This window comes from Schistocerca cancellata, chromosome 2 (assembly GCF_023864275.1).
Source record: "Schistocerca cancellata isolate TAMUIC-IGC-003103 chromosome 2, iqSchCanc2.1, whole genome shotgun sequence".
NCBI classification, from domain to species: domain Eukaryota; kingdom Metazoa; phylum Arthropoda; class Insecta; order Orthoptera; family Acrididae; genus Schistocerca; species Schistocerca cancellata.
The window spans coordinates 641,053,441-641,081,286 of record NC_064627.1 but is presented as its reverse complement, the minus strand read 5'-3'; positions in this window follow the sequence as shown (position 1 = coordinate 641,081,286).

Here is a 27,846-nt window from a genome sequence, read left to right as displayed (position 1 = left end):
GCGCCAGTCAGCTCAATGGAAGCACACAGATTCACCGCTACCAAAAAAATTTCAGGTAACCGCCAGTGCTGAAAAAATGATGGTGTCCATGTTCTGGGACAGCGAGGGCGTAATCCTTACCCATTGCGTTCCAAAGGGCACTACGGTCACAGGTGCATCCTACGAAAATGTTTTGAAGAACAAATTCCTTCCTGCACTGCAACAAAAACGTCCGGGAAGGGCTGCGTGTGTGCTGTTTCACCAAGACAATGCACCCGCACATCGAGCTAACGTTACACAACAGTTTCTTCGTGATAACAACTTTGAAGTGATTCCTCATGCTCCCTACTCACCTGACCTGGCTCCTAGTGACTTTTGGCTTTTTCCAACAATGAAAGACACTTTCCGTGGCCGCACATTCACCAGCCGTGCTGCTATTGCCTCAACAACGATTTTCCAGTGGTCAAAACAGACTCCTAAAGAAGTCTTCGCCGCTGGCATGGAATCATGGCGTCAGCGTTGTGAAAAATGTGTACGTCTGCAGGGCGATTACGTCGAGAAGTAACGCCAGTTTCATCGATTTCGGGTGAGTAGTTAATTAGAAAAAAAAAATCGGAGGCCTTAGAACTTGAATGCACCTCGTAGATGTAAAAGGAATCTAACTTCGGTCTTCGATAAATTTGGTGATGGTCTCCACTTTTCGATGCATTCATGCATTGTAGAGATTATCTTTCCACCAGTTTCAAGGCTTGTGTTTTGAGAGACCAAAGCCAGATTCTCACATAAATGAATTTCTTTGATTTTGTTTGAGGAACATGAGATGTAGATAAATTGAACAGGACTGGTGTCAGAACTGAACCCTGGTGAAGAACATTTCGTCTCTCTGCTTACTCGATTGCCGAGTGAGACGTGCGACACACCCTCAAAGATACTTCAGTTCAATAAGGACAAGACAATAATTACCAGTCAAACGCTAACTAAGGCATTTGATTTACAGCAGATTTTATTTAGCAATTGTATGCCAACAGCAAACTGCTGTTACTCCAGAATAATGTACATAACAGTCGTAGAATTTGAAACATTACTGAACAGACAAAATGTCTACGGGCGTCAAAGTCCACCCCAAACAATAAATAAATTTAAAGCCCTCTTTACATAATTCTTCAGAACCATACAAACAGGAAATGGTTTACTGAGGAAAACTCAAAGCAGGACACGTGTTAAGATATAATAGCAGAAACAATTCACCATTTCTCGCCGCGCGGAGTGGCCTCGCGGTTAGAGGCACCATGTCACGGATTGCGCGGCCCCTCCAGCCGGAGGTTGGAGTGCTTCCTCGGGCAAGGGTGTGTGTGTGTTGTTCTTAGCATGAGTTAGTTTAAGATAGTTTAAGTAGTGTATAAGTCTAGGAACTGATGACCTCAGAAGGTTGGCCCCTTAGGAATCCACATACACACACAATTTCTCTTTCTGAATAAAATATTAACAATCTAGTACAATGAAAGGCATCTTTAAGGTATTACGAAATTTCAGTGACAAGTAATGGCACATCAGAGGTGCGCGGAAACTACAACTCAGATATAGCCTGAATGACAGCTGAAAGGAACGGTGAAGAAGGAACGAAGGACGCCTAGGCGTCAACAGGAACACATAATAAAATACTCAAATTGGCCGGAGAACTGGAGTCTGTTGATAAACACAGCGACCGCGCTATCGGTTACAATTCCAGCTGGCCGCCCGCAAGGCGTCGTCCCCCTGTTGAATGACCAGCTACAACGGACGAAGCGCACCGCTGATTACACCACTGAAAAAACTCAAAACCCCACAGCAACTGGGGAGTGTCCAGAGTAACACAATCCTTAAAACATTAGAAACATTTGAAAACAGGAATAAAATTACTCTTTGGAACCGAATTAAATCTCTTGCAATCACTGTCTTCAACAGTTCACACTCCCTTTGCACAGGAACCAAGATACATAAGAATTCACGATGAGAACAATAGAGAATGTGAAGAAACCGGAACACATACTCTGTCTCATAATCCTAAATAATAATTACATACAAGAAGAATAACAATGTCATAAATATCTTAATTTTACAAAAGAATGCTACTATAGGTGGATTACACTTAACAGCAAAAGCAGAATATGTGCCAGAAAATCGAACCTGTGGTTATTACGGAGTGCACAGAAGCGCACTTAGATATACACTCCTTGCGTCCAAACAGAGGCAACCTTATTTACACGGGTAACCACTGTTCAATAAGTTCTCCACTAGTGGTCGACAGATAACATGGGCGTCCAAACACTGGGAGAGCCGTTAACTGCAAACAGCACGAAATTCAACATACATATACAGCAGGATTTTGAGAACCTGAATAATTCCCACCGTTTGATTCTGTATTCGGTTGCAGGCAGATACATTCCAGAGCCACATTCACGTGTTCACATTGTTAAGCAGCACAGACGAGACCAGCGCCCTCTCACTAGACGCAGTACACACTCCCAACCGCACGCACGACTCCGTCCCCAGCTCCACTGCCCACGGGACAGAAAGAGCAGAGCATGCGCAAAGAGCGACCGCCGATAACCATACTGCACACCGAGGCGCCAACCAACCGACCAAAACCAGCCCTCTCCCCAAAGCACCATGCGCTTAAATAGCCGAGAAGCGACCAAAGAGGAAAACCGAGGCCACGCACAAAGAGTCGATCGCAGAGATCTTACATCATTACAGAGAAGCGACTGGCGCCAACGGCGCTACGTATCACCTAAAACCACTAGGAAGTATTTCTCAGGTAACATAATTGTTGTTTATGAGTCTCATTATTGTACAACACTTGTGAGTTTGTATAGAAATCCTCGTTTCGATACTGTATCATAGACAGCTGTAAGATCACAAGAGTCATAGATGGTTTAAGCCGTTGTTGAAATTCAGCTTCTATGTGTGTGGTTAAGCAAGTACTTGCTCTATACAGCTTCTGTTGAGTATCACAACTGTTTGTGCGATGAGAGTAATTTCATGGATCGTTGAACCAATTTCGTTTAGGATGTCTCTTTCTAAAAGCTTTATTCAATGGCTTAAACGGCTTCATATCCTCGAGCCCGCAGAATACCTTAAGCTGCACGTATCCCGTGGCTGTTACTAAACGAGTATCAAAACTGGCAAGTAACCTTATCTCTTAATGATCTCCTGAATGATATGGCTTAAAAATGACGGTAACGTCATCTACTAGCGTAAGTTTAGGGAATGTGTAGTGTGGATTACAGTTTGTTGAAAGATGTATTCTAATAATTCTCCATAACAATATCATAATAATTTAAACTTTCGTTTAGAACCCTAGCAAGACATCAAATTCCTTACATCGTCTGCAGTAAACTACGATTTGGAAATGTGTCGGAAACCTTTCGGAAACTCCAATATATATAATACGCATGAATGGTTAGGCAGAATACGTGGAAAGCGTAGGCTATGTTACGTTGAAATACAGTTTGCAATGCGGTGCCTATTTTGACCACAAGCTTATCGCTCTACTGACCCTTGTAGCGTCGGGTTACGTGGAGTGGGGTTCGGTCTATTGGTTGTGCAGTCGTTGTCCTCAATTGAACGTTAATTTATTTAGCATCAAAATTTTTCTATTAGCAAAACAGAACACACTTACTGTAAAAGAAATATACTTCACTGTAGCCCAAAAAACGTAGGTAGAACGAGAATAATCAAACACAAAATTGCACAACAATAGGACAACGTCAAGTATACAACAAATTCAATTTGACGCTACAGCTGCAGCCCTGTCTTACACCCTTTTTAATCCGAGCGCATCGTTCTTGGTCTTCCACTCATATTGTTTCCTCTTTGCTCTCGTGCATATTGTATATTACCTGTCTTTCCCTATAGCTTGCTCTTTTTTCCTCAAAATTCCAAACATCTTGCCCCATTGGACACAGTCGAAGGCTTTTCCCGGTAGATGAATCATATGAAAGTATCTTGCTTTTTCTTTAGGTTTGCTTTCATTATCAGCTGCAACGTCAAAACGGCGTATCTGGTGCCTTTACTTCCCTAAAGCGAAACCGATCGTCATCTGACGCTTCCTCAGCTTTCTTTTCCATTCGTCTGCACATTATTCTTATTAGCAAGTTGGATGCATGAGCTGTTAAGCTGATTGTGCAATAATTCTCACAGTTGTCAGCTCTTGCGATCTTTGGAATTGTCTGGATGATGTTTTCCAGAACGTCCGATGGTATATCGTCAGACTCACACATTCCACACACCAATGTGAACAGCCGTTTTGTTGCCACTTCCCCCCAATGACTTTAGAAATTCTGAAGGAATGTTATCTATCTCTTCTGCGTTATTCGAACTAAAGTCTTCCAAAGATCTTTTAAACTCTGTTTCTAATACTGCATCCCCTATCTCTTCTTTATTGACTCCTGCTTCTTCTTCTATGTCATCAGACAAGTACCTGTATACAACCCAATATATAATATATCAGTCGGTTCCTCCATGAGTAAGTGTTAAAATTCGATTATGGATGTCAATGATTATACCAAAACACTATATTGGGTATTATCAAGGCATAAGAGCTACAGGTGAACAATATAAACAATATAACCATGTCAAATAATAAGAGTGTAGGCTCGTGAAAACCAACACTCGTCATGTACTGTACCATTAACCATCATGTTGTTTTGGTTGTTCTGATTAAAATGAATGTACTTCTGATATAATCTGTATGTGTTGCAGTACTCTTCTTTAGGCTTACTTCATCGTTTATAGTTTGATGTACCAGCTAGCCAAACACCTGCCTGCCTGCAGGCTCCTCTCTTTCATGTTAATGTGCGTTTTTAACTTTTCCTTACTTCAATACTTCCTGCTTGGTGAGAATTATTACATAAGCTTCATATTTTGCTTCATTAACAACTTTTTGTTATTGTTTTATTTGTATGTTTGTTATGGACCGTGCCGTCGGTGGAGTAGCTTGCGTGCCTCAGTGACACTGATAGCCGTACCGTATGTACAACGACAGTGGAGCGGTATTGTTCCTGAAGAGGGGCAGCAGCCTTTTCATTAGTTGCAGGGGCAACAATCTGGATAATTAACTGAACAGGCCTTGTATCTTCAACCAAAACGGTTTTACTGTGCTGGTACTGCGAACGTCTGAAACCAGGGGAACCTACAGCCGTGATTTTTTCCGACGGCATGCGTTCTACTGTATGGTTAAAGGATGATGGGTAAAATACTCCGGAGGCAAAATAATCCGCCATTCGGATCTCCAGGCGGAGACAACTCATGAGGCTGTCGTCATCAGGAGATATAAAACTGGCATTCCACAGATCATAGAGTGGAATTTAAATCCATTAATCGGGCAGGTAGGTTAGAAACTTTAAAATGGGAAATGGATAGGTTGAAGTTAGATATAGTGGGAATTAGTGAGGTTTGGTGGCAGGAGGAAAAGGACTTCTGATCGGTTGATTACAGGGCTATAAATATAAATAGAGGTAGTGAGGGAGTGGGTTTAAAAATTAATAAGAAAATGGAATTTAGGTAAGCTGCTATGAACAGCATAGCCAACGCATTATCGTAGCCAAGATGGAGACGTAAGCCTACCACAATAGTACCAGTTTACATGCCAACTGGCTTCGCAGATGATCCTGAAGATATCTATGATGAGAAATTATTCAGATAGTTAAAGGAGACAAATTGAATTGTGATGGGGGCTGGAATACGATAATAAGGAAAAGGAAGAAAAGGAAAAATAGTAGGTGAATTGAATACCTACTGGGGGGGGGGGGGGGCGAGAGGGAAGGAATGAAAGAGGGAGAGCCATCTGGGAGAGTTTTGCACAGAGTGTAATTTAATCATCACTAACACTTGGGTGAAGAAGGTTGTATACATGGAAAAGGCCTTCAGACACCGTCAGGTTTCAAATTGATTACGTAATGGTTAGACAGAGATTTAGGAACCAGATTTTAAATTTGACATTTCAAGGGCAGATGTGGACTCTGAACACAATTTATTGGTTATAAACTGTAGATTAAAACTAAAGAAATTTGGAAAAAGTAGTTAATTAAAGAGATGGGACCTGGATAAGTTGATAGAGCCGGAGGTTATTGAGAGCTTCAGGGGAGTATCAGGCAACGTTTGACTAGAACAGGCAAACGAAATACAGTAGATGACGAATGGGTAGCTTTAAGAGATGAAATAGTGATAGCAGGAGATGATCAAATAGATAGAAAGTCCTTGTATGAATCCCTGGATAACACAAGAGACATTGAATTTAATTGGTGAAAGGAAAAATGTAAAATTTCAGTAAATGAAGCGAGAGAAGGGGAACACAAAGTCTAAGAAATGAGATTCATTGAGAGTGCCAAATTGCGAAGCAGGAACGGCTGGAGGACAAATGTAAGGATTTAGAAGCATACTTAATTATGAGAAAGATAGGTACCACCTACAGGAAAATTAAAGAGGCCTTTGGGGAAAAGAGAAGCAGCAGTATGGATACCAAGAGCTCAGGTATTAAACCAGTCCTAAGCAAAGAAGAGAAAGCTGAAACGTGGAAGGACTATATGGTCTATACAAGGGAGATGAAAGCAGTATTATGGAGAGGGCAGTGGACATAGACGAAATTGAGACGGGAGATATGATACTGCGAGCAGAATTAGACAAAGCTCAGAAAAATCTTAGTCGAAACAGGGAAGTCGAAACAGGGACCCGGGAGAAGCCGACATTTCATCAGAACTACTGATTGCCGTGGGGGAACCAGCCATGACAAAACTTTTCCCTCTTACGTGCAAGGTGTATGAAACAAACTTCAAGAAGAAATGGTAATTCCAAATCTAAAGAAAGCAGTTGATGAGATCTGTGAATATTAGCAAATTATCAGACTAATAAGTTACGGTTGGAAGATGCTAACATGAATTCTTTATAGAAGAAACTGGTAGAAGCAGGCCAGGGGAAGATGAGCTTGAAATCCAGAGAACTGTAGGAACACGCGAGGCAATACTGACCCTACGGCTCATCTCAGAAGGAAGATAAGATAGGCAACCTACATTTATAGCATTTGTAGAAAGATTTTAAAAACGTTGACAGGAAAATACTTTTTGAAATTCTGAAGGTATCAGGGGTAAAATACAGGGAAGGATAGACGATTTACAAGTTGTACAGAAGCCAGACGGCAGTAATATGGGTCGAGGGGCATGAAAGAGAAGCAGTGGTTGAGCCGTGTGCGGCTCCCGTTGGTGCCGTTGGTAGGTTGGCATCGTGTAAATTAGCTAGTAGTGTCTCGTTTTCTTTTACTGGCGCCGCTACGTTTGCTAGCGTTTTCTGCCCGTGAGTCGCAGCAGCAGCGTTTATCGATATCTAGTACGGTGGTACTATCTTTGGAAGGACGTCAAGTGTTTTCCGGACGTCAAATGTTTTCGTGACCGGATGTGTCGATAGTCCGGTTGGGTCGGAGCTGGGGGGAGGTCCGGCAGCGCGAGGACATGCTGGGATCGCTGGTTGCACGCACCCACTGCCCGATCGAGGGGCTGTAGTTGGGAGGGCAACAACGTCGTTCTCCACCGGACTCAGGACGTTTGAGTTGAGTGAACATTAACCCAGTAGTGAAACGTCCACTATTTTGAGATCACGCCGTTTGTTCGCTCGTTGCTGCTCGCACGGTCGCTGAGTCGAAGAGCAACGAGTGGAGTGTTTGGAGTTGGCAAAATTAATTAGCCGTCCTCCATTTCTTATTATTAATCATTGAATTCCTTGTGTTTATTGATGAAGTTCTACCAGCGGTATTTTTCTGCCTTGTGGCGGCTAACGCCCCAGTTACCTGCCCTGGAGGTTAGCGTATTTCGCGGGCAGTGTACTTTTCCTCGCCTACCGGCCGCTGTCTGGTAAGCCGTGTAGTTCGACAGCCTCCTTGATTGTGGTTCGCATATTTTGTTCATTTGGACTACCTTGGTTGTAGTGGTTCCTTCTGCTTCTGGATGTTCTAAACACCGAATTCTGAAGACGCAGTGTTTTCCGCCGGTTCAGCCTCGCCTAGGTTATTCCATCATTTTGTTGGTTACCACAAGTTAGGTAGATTTTGCAATTGTGTTGGTCTGCGTTTAAACTGCCAATAGTTCGAGTTGCCATCCGGTTAAATGATTACAACTCTTGGCTGCCTGTTTCCTAGGTTACGAAGGTGAGCGACTTTTCCCATGCCGATCCTTGCAACATTGTCTGAGGCCCACTTCTCTCTTGATTTGGTCAGATTGTGACGATTGTCTTAAGAATTTTTAATTATATATTGTCTCTTAATATGATTGTCTTCTTTTTTATAGTATTTTAGAACGAATTTGCTATCTTGGCTTTCAGCTGTATTCTTTGTATCATTCTTCTGAGCCTTCTTTAGAAGAAGACTAGAACCAACAATTGAACTAGGAATATTATGACGTCCAATAGGAATTCAACCTTTTAATTCGAATTGTTTTGAGTAATTACTATTGGGGCCTTCATCCAACAAATAATTTGAATTTCTTCTCAATAAGACCTTCAGTCATGAATGCAATTTGTCTTAAGAATTTTGAGCCATGGCTGGCTCATGTTATGCATTGGATTAAACCTTGGTTGCTATTTTGTGTTTAGTCTCCCGCGGTAATCATGATTATGCTGTTATCCTCTCTCTCCGCAAGTGGCAGCAGCGGTGTGTATCGATATTCGCACCTTGTACTATCTTTGGCCTGGCGCTTATAGTTCCGGCTGTGCTTTGTGCCAAGAGTTGGTCGGTTTGGCCGACGTCGCTGGCGGCGTCCACGCGCTGTCGGAGGGTGTGGGACTGTTCCCATTGCTACGAGGTCCGTGGCTCACTGATCCTGGACAAGAAGGTTTAGTTTTGACTTAATCTACCAGCAGGTGACAACTGTTCACATTGTGTCGTTTCGATTTCGCTGTCGGCTGTTGGGACATTACCACGAGGAACAACGTTTGTTTTCAAGTTGGCAAATTTTAGCCACCCTCCGGTGGAGTTTAACTGTACTTGGTTATTTTGAATTGAACCAGTGGAATCTTCTGCATTGTGGCCGTTAACGCTCCGGTTACGTGCCCTGGTTGTTGACGTAAATTCACGCAGTGAATTTTTCTCATCATGTTGTGGCTGTCCAGCACAGTGTGTAATTTGACAGCTCAATGTATAATTGGTTGTGGGCGCCAATACCTTCTACGTTGTTCCATTGAATTCCATATTGTGTGCTGGTCGAGTGGAGCGGATGTTATCTTCTCGGTGAGTCAGTTGACTGTCTGTCGGCTGGGTTGCCGTGACATCGAAAATGGTTGGGCCGACTGACTGTCCCACCTAAGCGAGCGTTAATGTTTGAATTCCCGGCCGACCCTCGAAAACTTCTGAGCGTCGTTGGGTGTACTGCTTTTATTATTTGTTCTTGTTTTTTGTATTTGTATGGATTCTAGCCGATTTTTAAATTAAGGTTGTTTTGCACTTAAGGCGTAAGATTGTTCGGACCTTCAGCCTAATTTGAAGAACTGATATAAGGTAAGGCCTTTGGTCTTTTAAAAATTTATTTTGGTTTCAATCTTAAGTGATGGGCCTTGATGCGATTTTTAAATTAATTTTGTTTTGCTCTTAAGGTGTCAGATTGTTTCGGCCTTCAGCCTATTTGAAAGAACTTATGTAAGATAAGGCCTTCTGCCTTTTACACTTCTGATTTTGGTTTGAGTCTTAAGTTATTGGCTTTTAGCCGATTTTCAATTAAAGAGGTCTTGCCCTTAAGGCTTGAGATTGTATGGCGCATTCAGCTGGTAAATTAAGTTCCAAAAATTAATACTGTGTTTCTTTTTAATTTGTGTGCTCGAGTGTAACTGACAACCGCTTATTTTGGGCCCTTTCCACAATTTAAACTACCTGTCCTGTCCTGCTGGTTTAGCAGGGCGTCTCAATTTTTAATTAGACATTGTCTCTTAATATGATTGTCTTCTTTTTTTACAGTATTTTAGTATGAATTTGCTATCTTGGTCTTCAGATGTCGAATTGTTTTGAGTAATTACTATTGGGGCCTTCAGCCGACAAATAAGTTTAATTTCTGGCCAATAAGACCTTCAGCCACGAAAGCAATTTGTCTAAAGAATTTTTAATTAGATATTGTCTTAACAGTCAAATTTGATAATTGTTCCTTATTGTCATCCTTATATGCAATTGGTTCCAAATAAAGTGTACGTGACTTAAAAAAAAAAAACTAAGCAACCAACAGTAACTGAGTAAGGCCCCGGCCACACCGAAATCTGCCTTTCACAAAGTACCACGTCTCAGTGGTTGTAGCCTACTCCTTGTACATTGAAGAAACAGTAAGTGAAACCAAAGAAAAATATGGAGCAGGAATTAAAGTCCAGGGAGAAGAAATAAAAACTTCCAGGTTTGACGACGTCTTTATAATTCTGTTAGAGAGCAGTTCTGGAAGAGCAGTTGAACGGAATGGACAATGTTTTTAAACGAGGGTATAAGATGAACATCAACAACAGCAAAAAATGATAGTAAAATGTAGTCGAATAAAATCGGATGATACTAAGGGAATCGGATTAGGAAACGATACACTTAAAGTAGTAGATGAGTGTTGCTGTTTGGGGAGCCAAATAATTAGTGGTCGCCGCAATAGAGCGAGTATGAAATGCAGACCACCAACGGCAAGAACAGCATTTATGAAGAAGAGAAATCTGTTAATATCGAATATAGATTTAATTGTTAGGGAGACTTTACTGAAGGTATTTGTCTGGAGTGAAGCCACGTATTGAACTGAAACATGGACAATAAACAGTTTAGATAAAAAGAGAATTGAGGTTGTCGAAAGAAGAAGGCCAGCTAAAAAACTGAGTGTTGTATTTTGCCGTTTAGGAAACCTCCCACTTCGAAAATCACCTCGTCGTCACTTAAGAAATTCCCGCCACACAACGGCTCTTTATCGGGCGCAGGTGGAAGAAGCTACTAGGTGTCATGTCAAGGGAATACGGCTCTGACGCAAAATTTGATAGCCCAGAAAAGCAGCACGTGTGACTGTGTTTTTTTATATCAACCAGTCGTTGTTATGGAGTTTTTACCTCCTTGGACAGCTACCCACGACACTCCGTCTTTATATCCTATCATAAGTTCCTGAGATTTCCATGCTTTCCTTGTGTGGCGGCATACCCCTTACGAGCATAATCTGTTGCACCATAACCGTGGTAGACCCAAGAAACACTGAGCGTCGCCTAGCCTATGTTTCGACTGCTGTAAAAGCCGGCCGAAGTGGCCGTGCGGTTAAAGGCGCTGCAGTCTGGAACCGCAAGACCGCTACGGTCGCAGGTTCGAATCCTGCCTCGGGCATGGATGTTTGTGATGTCCTTAGGTTAGTTAGTTTAACTAGTTCTAAGTTCTAGGGGACTAATGACCTCAGCAGTTGAGTCCCATAGTGCTCAGAGCCATTTGAACCATTTTTTTGACTGCTGTAAATCCACGTGTTTCCACTATTTTCTTTGTTCCTTCGTGTTGATATCACAATTATAAACCCTTGTCCACGGCGAATAGTGACCAAAAGAAGTAACTTGGAATGGCATGACACACAGTTGCTAATTTCCGCTACTCCTTCACTTCGACGAGTTTCATGAAATGACGTGAGTAACCGCTTGACCCAGGTCAAGCAACCTTTTCCATGTTCAGAAGGTCTTCGAAGACGTTGAAAAACGATCCATGAGTTTCACGTTTTCCATTGTCATCTCGATTGTGACAGACTGGTCTGCGGAAACAAGACCACCACTTCACTTGCTATTCCCGGTTCTTCACAGAGAGATGGGATGCCGCCTCCTTCTTCCCCGTTCATCGGCGTGTCAATACGTCGATTTGACTTCAGTTATCTTACATACGCTTGACATGGGTCAAGAGTGAAGGCGATATAGGGTACAATATGAAATATAGAAGTAAAAACTTAATCAGCAGAGATCGATGACTATAATTTTATTTTTGATGAGCGGTTTCGACAAACCTAAGCCGCCATCATCGGTAAGTCTCAATACGTCGCTGTCATAGGTAGATTACACATAATAGACGTGTCACGACTTGACACCATGTGTTGTACATACGATACAGATGTATTGAGATGTATTTGCCTAAGTTCGGATGATGACAACTTAGATTTGCCGAAAGCGGTCATAAAAAATCGAATAATCTAATAATAATTACCGATCTTCGCTGCTGATGTTTTTACTTCTATATTTCATATCAATTATCTGCATGGGCAACGACGACATTTACGAGTCACTTTGTGAAGTGTCCATTTACGTAGTTACGCATCTTTAATTTCTTCGTCAGTAGGTTTGTTACGGATTGAGATACGTTTTACGCAAAAGTTAGCCATGATTCATATTTTAAATTACTATTCCCGTCGACATTCGTTGGCGGCTGTGGTGGCAACTCGGGAAGAGCTGCCATTCTTCCAGCGTTTTGGCGAGGCACAGTCGTGTTACCCCTGCGTTCGTTCTATGTCCATAATGTTGTTGTTAATGCAGAAATCTGTGCATGTTACATATTAATTTACTTTATTTGTAGAAAGACGAGATACAGAGCGTTTAAGAGAGTGAACTGTCGCTGTTATTGGTTCCAGCGGTTGGTGGCAGAAGAAACAGCAAGAGAGACGCACCGGTTACTTTACGCACGCTAACACAACGAACGCCGCTTTTTGGACTAGCGACAACTTAACTGAAAAAGAGCAAACATTATTAATTGCACAGAAAGAAATATAAAAATGAATCAAAGATAATTTTTGTAGCTAACGTACATCAATCTGTGAACTACCTCCAGAAGTATGACGAGCTACTCAGGCCTGGTGATATGGAGTTCATCAGAAGTAGTGTGGACGACCGTCCGCATAGCTTAATCTCACCCTTACCGCAGCTCCGATATTCTTGCGTTCTTACGTAAATGTGTGGGGTGGGGGGAGGGGGAAGAGGGGGTAGATATGTCGAAAAATACTGGGAATGTGGAATGATTCAATGGATTTACCCTGTACAATCGTCTACGATTACATTTTCATTCACTATAGTCTTATTTAAACAAGTTGTCCTTTGACAACGGGCTATTGTATCCCCACGAGCAATACAACAATTGAGTCCTCGCATTGTCGGCTTCGACTGATTTGTCACCTCCGGTGCTCAAAGCACTGTCGCTGCCAGTTTCAGCAAACAATTGATGGTGTTTAGCTTGACAGAGGAATTACGATGTGCGATGAAACTAGTCGAAAGGGGGGCAGATTGAAGACTGTTAAAGACTGACACTATAGAGATTGAATTTCAGAATATTTAGGATATTTTCGTATTAGATAGAGATTTTAAGAATAACATTCGTTGCTAGTTAAATATTGAAACAAATGAAAGGAAACGCTATTTTCCGAAGCTAATACAGGATTGGATCACCTAAGACTTGAGCTGCAAATATTGCGGAAATAGAAAATGCTATTGACGTGCGGTTAAGGAATGGATTGGTAGTCGGGGGTCATATTTGTGGCCAATGTGCAGGTTGTAATAATACTTAGGGAGTGTATTTTTTTATACAAAAGTACACTTTTTTAAACTGAACAATGCCTCTTGTTATCAACAGACTAAAAGTTGGGTAAATTACAGTCACTGGTGTTTATTTCAAGATTCTGGTGCTAGTCGATTTAGGAGATATCGTATTATCAATAGTTTCCACACCGACACTTGTTAGTGCCATTTAATCTGCGTAGTTGCTATGCACGATGTTGTTATGTCTGCTTACGGTTCACTTGTGTGTTCCTTGATTGTATTGCGACTTACTAATCAGACGTTGTGCGGCAGTCCTTGCACTAGGTCGTGAGAAGACGATGAGATTTACCAATTCAGAAAAAGCCAACATGCTCGTGGTATGAGGCTGCAGGAAGAACGCAGTTCGTTCTTGTACGATGCATGCGCAACCATTTCGGCAATAATCTGTCATCCTCTTCAACTAGTTAGGGGAAAGTGATAGTGCAAGACCTAGAAATGTAACAGAAGGAAACAAGTGACGACATAAGGGGAAAATAAAGTTCTCGCTGCTGCTGCAGTTGATCCGCAAGTTAGCCACCGCGCAATCCCACAAGGAAAAGATCCAGGTAAGTACCTACGCATAGGTTCTATCCCTATCACATCTCTCTCCATCAAGAGCTGCGTGAAAGCGATCGCAAGAATCGATTTAACATCGTTAGATGGGGGATGAAGAGGCTTGCACTCGATAGAGCAGCATGGAGAGCTGCATCAAACCAGTCTTCGGAATGAAGACCACAACAGCAACAACTCCAGATGTATCATGTATCTTGTTTTGTGATGAAGCCACATTTACCGATCATAGCCAGGTAAACACCGAAACATGCACAAATGGTCTATTGACAATCCCTGTGACCTTCGTCAAGTGGAACGTCAATGTCCATGGAGTGTAAGCGTGTGGTGTGGGATAGTGAACCATCAGCTCGTACGCTCATCTTCCAGAGACGGAACACTGAACGCGCCCAAATATCGCAGCTTCCTAACAGACCATCTTGCACAGATGCTAGAAAAGGTTCCTCTCCAGACAAGGAGGCACTTGTGGTACAAAACATGAGGACTGTCCAGCCCATAGTGCACGAAGTACTACATGATATCTTCATGGATTGTTTCCAAATAATTGGACTGCATACAGAGGACCCTGGCCGACCTGTTCCGCAGATTTGATGCCTGTGGACTTCTTTCTGTAAGGAAAGCTGAAAGACACCGTGTACAAGGTCACACCAACTACACTCGACGATATGTAACGAAGTATTACTGCAGGCTGCTCGGACATTTTCGGTGAAATGCTGGCACGTACGCAACAGTCGTTTCATACCACAATGGAAGAGTGCAGTGGCCATTTTCAACACAATCTGTGATAGTCAATTCTCTTGTTACTAGTCAGATTCCACGTAATTACTGTATGCAGTTGTATCGTTCTTTAGTGTATGCTACCTCAAGTGTTGTACGAGAATCAGTGTGGGAACTTTTGAAAATACCATAACTTATCAACGACTCGCACATGAATCGTGCAACAAATACCACTGACATTCTAATTTACCCTACTTTCAGTTTGTTGGTGTCAGTAGGCATTGTTCTATTTAGGAAATTGTATGTTTGCACAAAAACACTGTTTCTAAGTGTTACTGAATCGGTTTATTAGTTAAAAATACGACTCCCTGACTACTAATCAATTCTGTGAAAACCGAACATCAGTAGCACTTCCCATTTCCGATATATTTGTGGTGCAAGTTTTAGGTGATCCAGCCTGTATAGGTGAAACGCAATGTCATTCATAGCTGTCGAAATATCCGTTTTCGAGCGAGATAATTTGCCAATCACCTGAACAAAGATATTTCAGTGACTGCTATAGTTTTTGAGATATGACGTGACAAATTTTGTCTTGTTTACGGGCGGAAAAGTTTTACCCTTCCATAAAAAACTCTGCATTTCGTGAAAATCAAGGACACGAAAACAGATTTTGACAGACCTAGGGACTCCATAGAATTTTTTACCACATTAGGGATGATGCTTATCGCTGAAACAACCGGTTTTCGGTTATAACGTTTTTTTTCAACACCCGTGCCATCTGGGAAAACGTCCCAAAAATAAACTGTTCCTGAAATAACTGATTTTCAGTTTTTTGTTGCTACTAATTCATGTAATAGGTATTGAAACAAGGTTAACAACCGTAAGATGATAACTCGAAGTTTGCTCCGTACAAGGCTGCCAATGTTCGAAAGTAGCAGAACTTTGAAAATATTCAGCAGAACCAGCAAAGGTATCATTTGCAGCAATGCATCTTGATTATAAAAGAACTACCACAACACTGGACAACATAAAACTGAAGAATCATCAAACCAAAACAGCTTCAGACTAAATTCCCTTTTCGATGCCACATATAAAGTGATGTTAAGAATTACACACAATCTTTGTAAAGATCAATTTGAAATAGAATTAGGAGAACACCATAAGCGATTTTGGCTCTGGAAAAGCTGCCCAAAACAGAAAACCACTTTGAAATTGGTAATGGATTATTACAAAATCAGACAACATGTGAAAACCTTTGTAGGCCTCAAGAAAGCTGATGATTGTACCCACAGATCATCAATGAAAAGGCAGTGAGGAGTTCCAGATTCCATCCCAAATCAATAAAAACAACTAACAAAAGCCAGGTTGGTACTTAAGTTCAGAGGAGAAATATCTGAGCTGTTTACAATCAAAGCTCAGTTAAGACAGGGAGATGGTTTATTGCTATCTGGATTACGTGATGAGGGAATAAGAACTGGAACCAAGAAAGATCAAACATATTTAAAATAGAGTCGTGTTACTACTTAATAACACTCAAACACTTGATATCAAATATCAAGCCCACAAAATACAGCACAAAAAATAGGACTTATGATACGATTCGAAAAGACTGATATAATGATGGCAGGCCCACATAACAATAAGTAACAGGAAAATAACATAGTGAAACAGTTAATATGATTAGGAGAAACTATAACTCGGATGAAAAACTTGAATGACAAGAAAATACCTAAAAAATGATAAAAGCTCAAAAATTAGTGTGGTCTACGTTAAATAAAGAAAGATCTAAATTACAATATTATAAGATGATTGTTCAACCAGAGATGACTTTTCAAAGACACTCAAAGAAATAGGATCGACAAAATTCTAAAAGCTAGAAAATGCATAAATATCAAATATCAAAAAGATGGAGAGTGATGGATACTGTCAAGTGAAGTGGCGTAAAACGAACTGCAGCACATTATAGATACTATATGGAAAGAAAGGATCTCTTTCTTGGTTACATGAAGACACCAGAAACAAGTTTACCAAGAAAAATCATAGATGAACTTGGGACCATGATGTAACAAGCAGACTGGATAAAGGAAATCAGGAAGGATATGAAAGGGCTAGAATTAACTTTGGACAATTTTCAAAATAAAACGGATGAATTTAAAGAAACTGAAAACTATAAAAATAAAATATAAACCAAAAATAGACAACCGATGTACAATAAGAATGGTATTTACAGATGATGAATGATAAAAAAGATCAGAACAAATGAAAAGGTACTGGGAAATTCGTAAAGAGAATTTACTGAAGAAGACGACCAGAAAATGATTTACTGAAGTGGTCCAATGGGGCTTTAAAACGAGAAGAAGAAAAGCAGAAATCTAAGAACGACTGAAAAATTTTAACTCCCTCAGTTTCAAGATACATAGAATCAAACTATTAAATTAAATAAACAAGTAAATTAATACTAAATCGGTCCCCTGTTTTGTACTTTTCTCCATAACTGAAAAGTGGTTGAACGGCACTAAAAATTAGCGGTAGTGTTCTGTTAATTCATATTTTCTTAAACTCTGCTCACAACGTGTGTTCTAATCTGGAATCATGCCACTATTTGGACATTACATATAGTCAGTGCTAAAGGATGAAAACTGAGATGGAATAACTCTGTTTTTGCCATTTTCAAGAACTGCATGTAGATAAAAGCATGTACACGCAGCAGATCAGATACTTTGTATTTTTCTGGTAAACTGTGAATGAATTTGTTAATTTTTAAGTTTTCTCCTCATATGATGTCGGAAGTTTGTTGTGGCCTTCTCCCGCTTTTATTTTTTTGCAACAAATGTAGCAGTTCGTGGGTACCATTCTGTAGCACAGGTATTGCCCAACGACGACAGCGGCAAACTACCGTGGAGAACGTATGGGACAAGTCTTACACACAGCATGTTCACACATACCATCTAATAGACCACGCCACATGGTAACAAGTACATTATTGACGCAGCAATGCTGTACCAGTTTTTATGCCATGTAATTGCTGCTCGTTTTTTCGGCATTTTTATTAAAATAGCATTGATCGCTCATCCCATTTTTTGTAATAAGGCAATATTTCAAAGCAATGGGAAGTTTACGAATAAAGGTTCCTCATTTAAAAAGAATACTTTATTTAAAAACCAAAAAATTTTGTGCTGGTCTTATGACTAATCGATCCTTAGTTGTTTTACCAGGTTGCCAGTAAAAAATAGAAAAAGCACCCGTTATAACCGAGAACAAACAAAATCCGTAAAATAACGGATATTCCAAACTAAATTACGTGTATCAATTTTAACCGGTAGATTTTGCCATCCCTATATCATATGCACTTTCAGATTTTTCACATCACGTCTGTAGAAGATAAAAACTTCAAAGTGATTTTCCATCACCACGGAGAGCAGACATTTGCCTACAGACAGTGGCCTTTAAATGTCAGAAGCCAACTACTTCGAAGCAGACTGTAGGCTTCCAATTTTTGTTTGTGATATATCGCTCGAAATATTAAATTATGTATCCCACCCTCGGTTCCAGCACATTTCGCTCAGTTACAAGACAAATGCTATGCACCGCGTTTCTGCACTTCTGCGGCTAATTATCGTCGTTGATGACAAGTTAGGTGGTGGTGGGAGGGGCCGTGGGGGGGGGGGGAGGGGTCCCATTCTTACAACGTTTCTGATGTGCGTAATACAGTTCCTCCTAGCGTCATCGTTTGGAGAGACATTGGGTACTGATTGGTCGAACTCTGACGATACAACGGTACGTCACGGACATCCTGTATCCTCGTGATATACCGCTCATGCGACGGAACCGTGGGGCGAATTTTCAGCTGAACAATGCTCTTCCACACACGGCACGTCGCTTTATGAACTGACTGCGTATTCTCGAGGTTCTTCTCTGATCATAAAAATTCCGAGATATGTCCTCGATCGTCAACTCTGTTCCATTGCCAGTATACAGGATATCATGGTCCCGTTAGAAATATTGTGGACCACCTTCATTTGGAAGAGAATACAACGACGAAGGCTACTTCTGAATGTTGGAAAAATAGAATTTTCTTTATTGCGTAATTAAATTCTAGTGACTTTCCTGATAACGTTGATAAATACGTTACTGTGTTAAGAGTGAAAAATGACTGCTATATATACTAAATTATAGAGTTACCTTCGTGTATTCTACCCTCGCCGCCGCTATTTAAATTATATTCAACTGTTAGTACCTCGAGAAACAAGTGGTAAATGTTTGCTTTCAGCGATTCCGTTTGGGATGTAATTGTTCATATTGGTAACACTGCTGGTTTCCAGCGTCTGCAAATGACAGTTTTAGCTGTAGTTTATTTTCGCTTTGGTGAAGTGTTTTGTTTTCGTCCTACTTGAAGTTTACTGCATAAGTGCTGGAGATGTTTGTGAGTCTAGTTGTTAATTAGCAAGCTATAAATACTAAAATTACCACACCTCAAGAAATTCGATAAAAGAAGATTCCAGGGTAACTAGTTTGGAAACAGGGTAGTCTATACTCTTGAGAGGTACCTATGTGTCAGTTTTTCATGGATGATTCAGATTTTTTGTTAATTATGATCCTGGTTGTAATGGATACTAAATAATTTATACTAGTTTGTTACTTTCAGGCAATCTAAACTATCCCTTGTTTACATTTCGCCATTTCCTTAATCAAAGATGATGCTTTACAATCAATAACTGGTTACAAAATATACTGTAGATCCTTCCCACAGAATTTTACAGATGGCGGTGAATTATACGTAGAATTCTATTGCAAGGGAGTTATAATTATTTTTAAGTATATCCATTTATCTCCCTAGTAACCTCATGCTACAAAACGAATTTAGTAGTTATTTTGGTTGTAGACTGTGGATAAAAATACGTATAATAGGCCTAATATACATACATCAGTGAACCAATAAGTACTAAATTGGAAATGAAGAAATACAACACGATGAAGACTAGGCATCAGCAATGTTCTCAGGCACATTTTAATATCACTGAAATTATAACACACAATTTACTGCACGTTGTACTTTTCAGATCTAAACGTAACTCCTCCATTTTATAAAGCAATGCACTAAATATATTTCCGCAACTTGTAATTGCGCACACCAGTGTACTGGACCTAACCATTATTAAAAGTTCAAGTACATTATAGAGAAATAATTTTTAGCTTCGAAAAATTTTATAAACATTAAAACATAATATTTAATAAATTTCATTCTGGTTAATACACTTCATGCGTTGAATTAAACAGATCTACTGTCTCAGCCAACGTGTACATACCTGGTAAAAATTTCGGCCTCCTTCCACAAGTATTATTGGATTGATCAATACCTGCATTTGAAGAAGTATTTCAGAAAATTTTGTGCATCTCTTTCTTAATATTGTTTTTATTAACATCAGTGCCTCATAGATTGTTAAAATTACTCAGGAACCTCTTAGAATGTGTTCTACATTAAGTGTGATGAACTACAAAACTGTAAACATATAGAAAAGAAATACTGTGTGAAAGAGATAGCTGCTCATTCTCACAAAATATGGAGCCGAAGAAGCACTTTATTTCCTTCAGGAGAGCATACAACGGCTTTATGACACCCTTCCCAGTGGAATCAGTGCATGCATCCAGGCCAGAGTTGTAATCACGGAAATAACATAACATTTAATCTCAATCAACATGTGAAGTGTCATTTCGTTATATATGTAAACACACAGGCATATATATATATATACAGGGTGAGTCACCTAACCTTACCGCTGGATATATTTCGTAAACAACATCAAATACTGATGAATCGATTCCACAGACCGAACGTCAGGAGAGGGGCTAGTGTAATTGGTTAATACATACCACAAAAAATGCACGGAAGTATGTTTCTTAACACAAACCTACGTTTTTTTTAAATGAAACCCCGTTAGTTTTGTTAGCACATCTGAACATATAAACAAATACATAATCAGTGCCGTTTGTTGCATTGTAAAATGTTAATTACATCCGGAGATATTGTAAAGTTGACGCTTAAAACCTCCGACGTTCAGTTGCGTGTTGTAACAAACACTGGCCACGGTCGGCGAGCAGCATCTGCGGGGACATGTTTACGATGACGACCGTATTTACGAGTGTGGCTGTAGTGCACTGTTGTGGTTTGGTCTAGCTGTCCCAGTGTCCGCATGTAGCGCTTGCTGCTATTGTTTTTCCGCATTCGTCTCCGCACGCAAACCAACTGTAGTACACCGTGTTGTACCGCCGGAAATGCATATCCTCCTATTTCCATCTATTTTACTATAATTTTTTTCCTTATTTTTGTTACCTGAATATATGACGTTTCTGTGTCTTTATATATTGTAATTGTTTTACTATTTGTATATATATATATATATATATATATATATATATATATATATATATATATATATATATATATATATATATATATATATATATATTTATGCATTTATGTCGATGTATGATTGGTTTGTTTCGTAAATATTATTTGTATTTTTACGCTGGGTCTTGCCTAGGGAAAACTGCTATCGAACGATTCCATCGATAGGTCTTGTGAAGAATCAAAGTGTGTAGGATCTTTGGTAGTGTTAACTCTGCCGCGTGGAGCGCAGGCAGAGAGAGTCTGGCGGGAGTAGCGAGTGGAGCAGGGTGGTGTGAAGCTCCCGGGAGTTGCCGCGCTTCCGGAGTTTGGCAGCATGTAATTGCGCTCGACTTGCGATGATAGTTTCTGACATGGTGTCGCGGACGGGAAGCATTAGATGGCGCACATCAAGACCCCGTTTCGCCTGGTCACCGTGTCGAGAAGAAGGCGCGCCAACATCCAGCTTCTGCAACAGCGACGGCCGGCAATGAGTGACTGTCGCCACCTCCTCGATCGACGGCTTCAAACCTTCCATCAACCATCAAAGAAGACTGGAAGCACGTAAAGTGTTAGAACTGTATGGTAGACCTCAGCTTTTCAAACTTTTAAAATTGTTTCGCAAAATTACAGCAACTTAGCATGAACCTTTGTTGCTCATTGTCCCAGTTGCATTACCAAGCAGGGTCCCTTCCTTTTCCGGAATGAACCTGAGTGTCGTTGAAATTCAAACGCTAGCATCATTTTATTTCAATGCTTTAATTTCAAAGTTCAGTTAAGGTATACATAGCTGGCTACAGTATTTAGATTACACAAGCACAAATTAAGAGTGCGAGTTTTGTTACAGTATTTTAGCTTACCTGTGACTGCAGCTCAGCTTCGTACGTACTAAATTTTACTATTGTTAATTGTTCAGAATCATTTAATTCAAGTTCAAAGTTAAATCTCTTCTTTCTAAATTGCGTAGATTCAAGTAGCATTTGAAATGATTGTTGAGGTAGTCCAAGACTAACCGTATTTTACTGAATTTCGATGTGCTTCAGAAAGAAAGCTCACTATTAACTTCAGTCACTAAATTAACTTTCGATTTTCCTGTTTTATTAATTCTTTTGCTAAATTAATTCAAAGTGTAGCGAAATTTATTACGTCTGACAAACTTTCAGTTTTCACACTACTCGTGTCAACCTTCAGTTGCCACGCTTCTAGTCCTAATTATATGTGTAATAACCTTTCTTTTTCAGTTACTATACTAATTGTCCTTAGGACTGGCGACCGTAATTTTCCCCAAATCTCAAATATCTAATTACCGATAGTTAATTGTTAACGTAACGGCCGCACATTTACATTCTTTATTAACTTTACCCCTTTTCAAAATTAATTTCCACCAGTTTAATTAGCATTTTTCCTTTCATTTAGATGTAACCCTTTCCTCCCTCTTTCCCGACAAATTAACTTCGGTGACGATTGCTTTTCCCAAATTTCCATTAGGTACACGCGGTTTAATTTTTCACTGTCATTAAGGTCGATAAGTGAGGGGGAGTTTACAGTGTTACCACACGTCTGTGATAGTGTAGTGTTGTAGGAACTGTGACCATGGTGTATTCGAACTCTGAAAAGGCGGAGATGATACTCATCTATGGCGAGTGTCGACGAAACGCAGCTGAAGCCTGCAGGGTGTATGCAGAACGGTACCCGGACAGAGACCATCCAACGTGCCGCACATTGCAAAACATCTATCGCCAACTGTATGCAACAGGTATGGTCGCAGCACGCAAACGGGTCCGTAACAGGCCCGTCACAGGAGAAGCGGGTGCAGTTGGTGTGTTAGTTGTTGTGAACCCACACATGAGTACACGGGACATTGCGAGAGCCGGTGGACTGAGTCAAAGTAGTGTCATGCGCATACTGCATCGTCACCGCTTTCACCCGTTTCATGTGTCGCTACATCAGCAGTTATATGGTGATGACATTAATCATCGAGTGCAATTCTGTCAATGGGCATTAACAGAGAATGCGTTGCAGTTCTACCTGTTTACCGATGAAGCGGGTTTCACCAACCACGGGGCAGGGAATCTACGGAACACGAATTACTGGTCCGTGGACAATCCTCGCTGGCTCAAACACGTAGAGCGACAGCGACCGTGGACTGTAAATGTATGGTGCGGACTCATTGGCGACCACCTCATTGGTCCTCACTTCATTGCAGGGGCCCAAACAGCTGCAACAGAATGATCTGCCAATGTTTCTCGAAAATGTCCCACTGGAAACGCGTCGACGTGTGTGGTATCAGCATGATGGTGCACCTGCACATTCCGCAATTAACACTAGGCTGACCCTTGACAGGATGTTCGATGGGCGTTTCATAGGACGTGGAGGACGCATAAATTGGCCAGCCCGTTCTCCTGATCTTACAGCTCTGGACTTCTTTCTGTGGGGTACGTTAAAGGAGAATGTGTACTGTGATGGGCCTACAACCCCAGAGGATATGAAACAACGTATTGTGGCAGCCGGCGGCGACAATACACCAGATGTGCTGCGGCATGTACGACATTCATAACGCCAGAGATTGCAATTGTGTGCAGCAAATGATAGCCACCACATTGAACATCTGTTGGCCTGACGTGTCGGGACACACACTATTCCACTCTGTAATTGAAAACGTCAATCAAGTGTGTACGTGTACCTCACCCCTCATGGTAATGTACACGTGCGTCAGTGAAAAAGACCAATAAAAAGGTGTTAGCATGTGGACGTAATGTGCTGTTCCAGTCTCTTCTGTACCTAAGGTCCATCACCGTTCCCTTTGGATCCGTACGTAATTCGGTGCTCTCCGATACACACGATCGAACAGTGGAGGAATGGTACTCAAGCGTCATCTTTAGGTTACAATATTTCCGGATGTAATTAACATTTTATAATGCAACAAACGGCACTGATTACGTATTTGTTTATATGTTCAGATGTGCTATCCAAACTAACGGGGTTCCATTAAAAAAAACCTAGGTTTGTGTAAAAAAACATACTTCCGTACATTTTTTAATGATTTGTATTAATCAATTACACTAGCCCCTCTCCTCACGTTCGGTCTGTGGAATCGGTTCGTCAGTATTTGATGTGGTTTACGAAATATATCCAGCGGTAAGGTTAGGTGACTCACGGTGTATATATCGGGTGATCAAAAAGCCAGTATAAATTTGAAAACTGAATAAATCACGGAATAATATAGATACAGGGGTATATATATATATATATCACTTTAAATTTTCAATAAGAAGTCCAATATTATTTTGAGGAGTCATTTTTGTACAAGACCAATACTAGCACTGAAATTCTTAATCGGCTTCTCACGGTCACGCCTCATCTTCTTAACGACAGAGCTATAACCACCAGTTCCGCCAACAACCTGGACTTCCTTGTGGAGTGACGACGATCCTTATTGATGCCCATCCTTCGAGATGGCACAGTGGATGCAACAAGAGACTCACACTCGTAAATATCGGGGCTCAAATCCCTGTCACGTACGCAGACATCGATTTTTCAATGCTTAACTGATTCTCTTAAGGCGAATGTCTCGGTGTGTACTTGTAAAGGACCCGTTAGGTTTTCTTTCCCTTCCGGATCTGTTCAGATCTTGTGCTCCCTCTCTTATGAACTCGTCAATGGGACGTTAAGACCTACCAGTCCTCTTTTTTAGGTTTCACCCACGTCACTTTTTGGCCACTGGGAAAGGGGGGCGGGGGGCAAGTGCCATGCTGTCTCTTTCTGTTACACCTGCGATAATCGGCGTTAGCCTCCTGCTCCACTTCCCAAATTCTGTCCTTGCAGTAGCAGAGGCGTTTACAGTTACACACGCTCACTGACGGGATTATCAGTCCTATCTATGATGCAAATCTAGTTTCTTTGATGGATGATATAGCTGCAAACCATATCCCGAATCCAGCGAGGCAGTGTCAGAAATTAGCAATTCAAGGTAGGACGCCACATCAATGGCAACCTACTCCCAGCTGCACACAAATAATTCTTGTACCGATCATTTAAACATTTCGAGATTACGTATGAGGAAAGGTGAAATTATGAAAAAAGGTTTTCCATTGTCTTCAACTTCGTGTTTTGTCTTTTATTTTGTGACGCTAGTCCCATGTTGTTGTAACCTAACAGCGAAATTTCTTCAACATTTCAGATCGTGTTGACGACCAAAGTAATATATTGCAAAATGATATTTTATCCATTTTTGATTTTTTTAATTGACCTGTTTCAACACATTTTATTCGTATTTTATATATATATATATATATATATATATATATATATATATATATATATATATATATATGCGTTGTTAAATTTGTTGTAGACAAGTACATAAATGCAATAAGGCCATACGTATGCACTATTGACGTTGATACGTGGATTAGGTCAGTTCCTTTATTGCCACCTCTGTTATGTGTTACAATACATCATTTATTTAAAATTTTTCATTTTCATTTTAATTTTAATTTCCAGTCATTTACACACTGTACATTGTTGTTTGTAAACCTTTTGTTCACCGCAAAATATATATTACACTAAAGCATGTAATACAACTTTAAAATCCTGGCTACAGGCAACTTTCCAAATTTTATTCAGTTACTGCATGGGTACTGGAGAGCTGGTAGAGACAATTTTGTACTTATTTTTCGTCGTTTGTTGAAGGTTTTTCTTTATGTTGGCGCAATTATTCTAGATTAATAATTCCTCCATGTTAAAGCTGCAAAGGGGCGTCTGGACTCTGTTCATCCACTCATTAAATAAGTGACACCATTAAGCATGAATACTTTTTCTCATCAAAATGACATGTTCCTTCTCATAGAGTTTTTACGAATTAACAAACTCCTGAGAAGAACTGCTAACTCCCAACTTACTCATGCCAAAAAAAAAAAAAAGGACTTAGTGCACTATGAGAGAGATATAACAGTTTCAATACAAATATATTTTTAAGTAATTGATGTAGTACATATCTTTGAGTAAAGGAAAACAACTGATTAATTTTTCAGAAAAATACAAACATATACAAACTTCTGTTTATTTTATATTTTTGAACTATTATGTAAAACAGTTTGATTATAACATCAAATCCAAATATTCTCAGCTTCACAAAGGAACAAAACTGTGCAGTAATTTGAAATACAGAAATAATTATGTTTCTCATAAAATTGCTAATCTTATATCAGTGCACATTTACACAAAATCTAGAAAATATATAATTTGTAATATCGAAATCTTTGGATCGTGCTTTAAATTATAGTTACATTATAGTTTTGTTATATTGTGTTCTCTGAATCTTCATGGAAAAAGATGTGTATTGAACAGTTACATTACAACATTAGACCTGAAGTTCTTAGGAATTTGTGTCAAGTTGGTAGATAGGGCTTTATTTTCTTATTTTTCGTTACATTGTTTTGGCTTCATTAAGCTTTTATGTAACTGTGATGATAAGGCAAACTTTAAATTTGTAAGAATGCTCTCAATGCTTTCATTGCACTTTCCTAACATGATTGTCGTACAATGGTGGGTCTTATCCATCCATCAAACTATGGGTTTCCACAAGTCTGTTTTTAAAAAAGTTTATTTCCTCGACGTGTTAACTGTTTGTAGCGTTGCCGACCGTGTGTTGTTTTTATTGGTGTTTTGATTGTTGTATGTAGTCCAGTTTTCATTTTTCTGTTTGTTTATTTGTTGATGTTGTTATTCTTTCTCTCTCTCTCTCTTTCTGTCTCTTTCTTTCTATTATATATATTTCTCTGTATGCGTGTGTGATGGAGGAAGATGTATTCCTAAAGTAATCCGGGTAATATGTTAGTTATAAATGTCAAAGTAGATGTAAGAAAGCTAAACGGGAACAACAAATGTAGACCCAATATTTATACTTGTGCAATAGTTTATGGGAAATTGACAGTGCTGTAATTGACTCTTCTAAATTTTTCACAGCAAGATTTAATTTTCGGTTGCGCTAGGTCAGAATATAGTTTCCCTTGCTATTATAGTATAACAGTTCCGAGGATTATTGACAGCTTCCCAAACCCAAAGATGACATGACTGAATAAATATGTGGCTTAAAAGTATTTTGTATCAGCTTTTCATTTGTATTTTGTTTAGAGAACAAATGCTGGAGTGGTAGCATCTACGTTTCTTTCTTTTTTGTCTCTACTCCTGCCTGCACGTTAGCGACAAGGTCGTTTCATTCTTTGTTGTCTATTTTATAATTTATAGACTTGATTAGATTCAGATATTAATTACATGTTATTTTACAAGCTTCCTCGTCCTAAACTTCTTTCTAAGTCCTTTTACAGCAACAATTGTTGGAGAATGTGAATCAAGTCGTTGGTCTTTAGACGGTAACGACACTGATCAGCTGCCCCTGCAGCAGCTTTAATTGCATATCTCAATATAAATAAGGGAACCTGCCTTCACTTTAAATTTTCAATAACAAGTCCAATATTATTTTGAGGAGTCATTTTTGTACAAGACCAATACTAGCACTGAAATTCTTAATCGGCTTCTCACGGTCACGCCTCATCTTCTTAACGACAGAGCTATAACCACCAGTTCCGCCAACAACCTGGACTTCCTTGTGGAGTGACGACGATCCTTATTGATGCCCATCC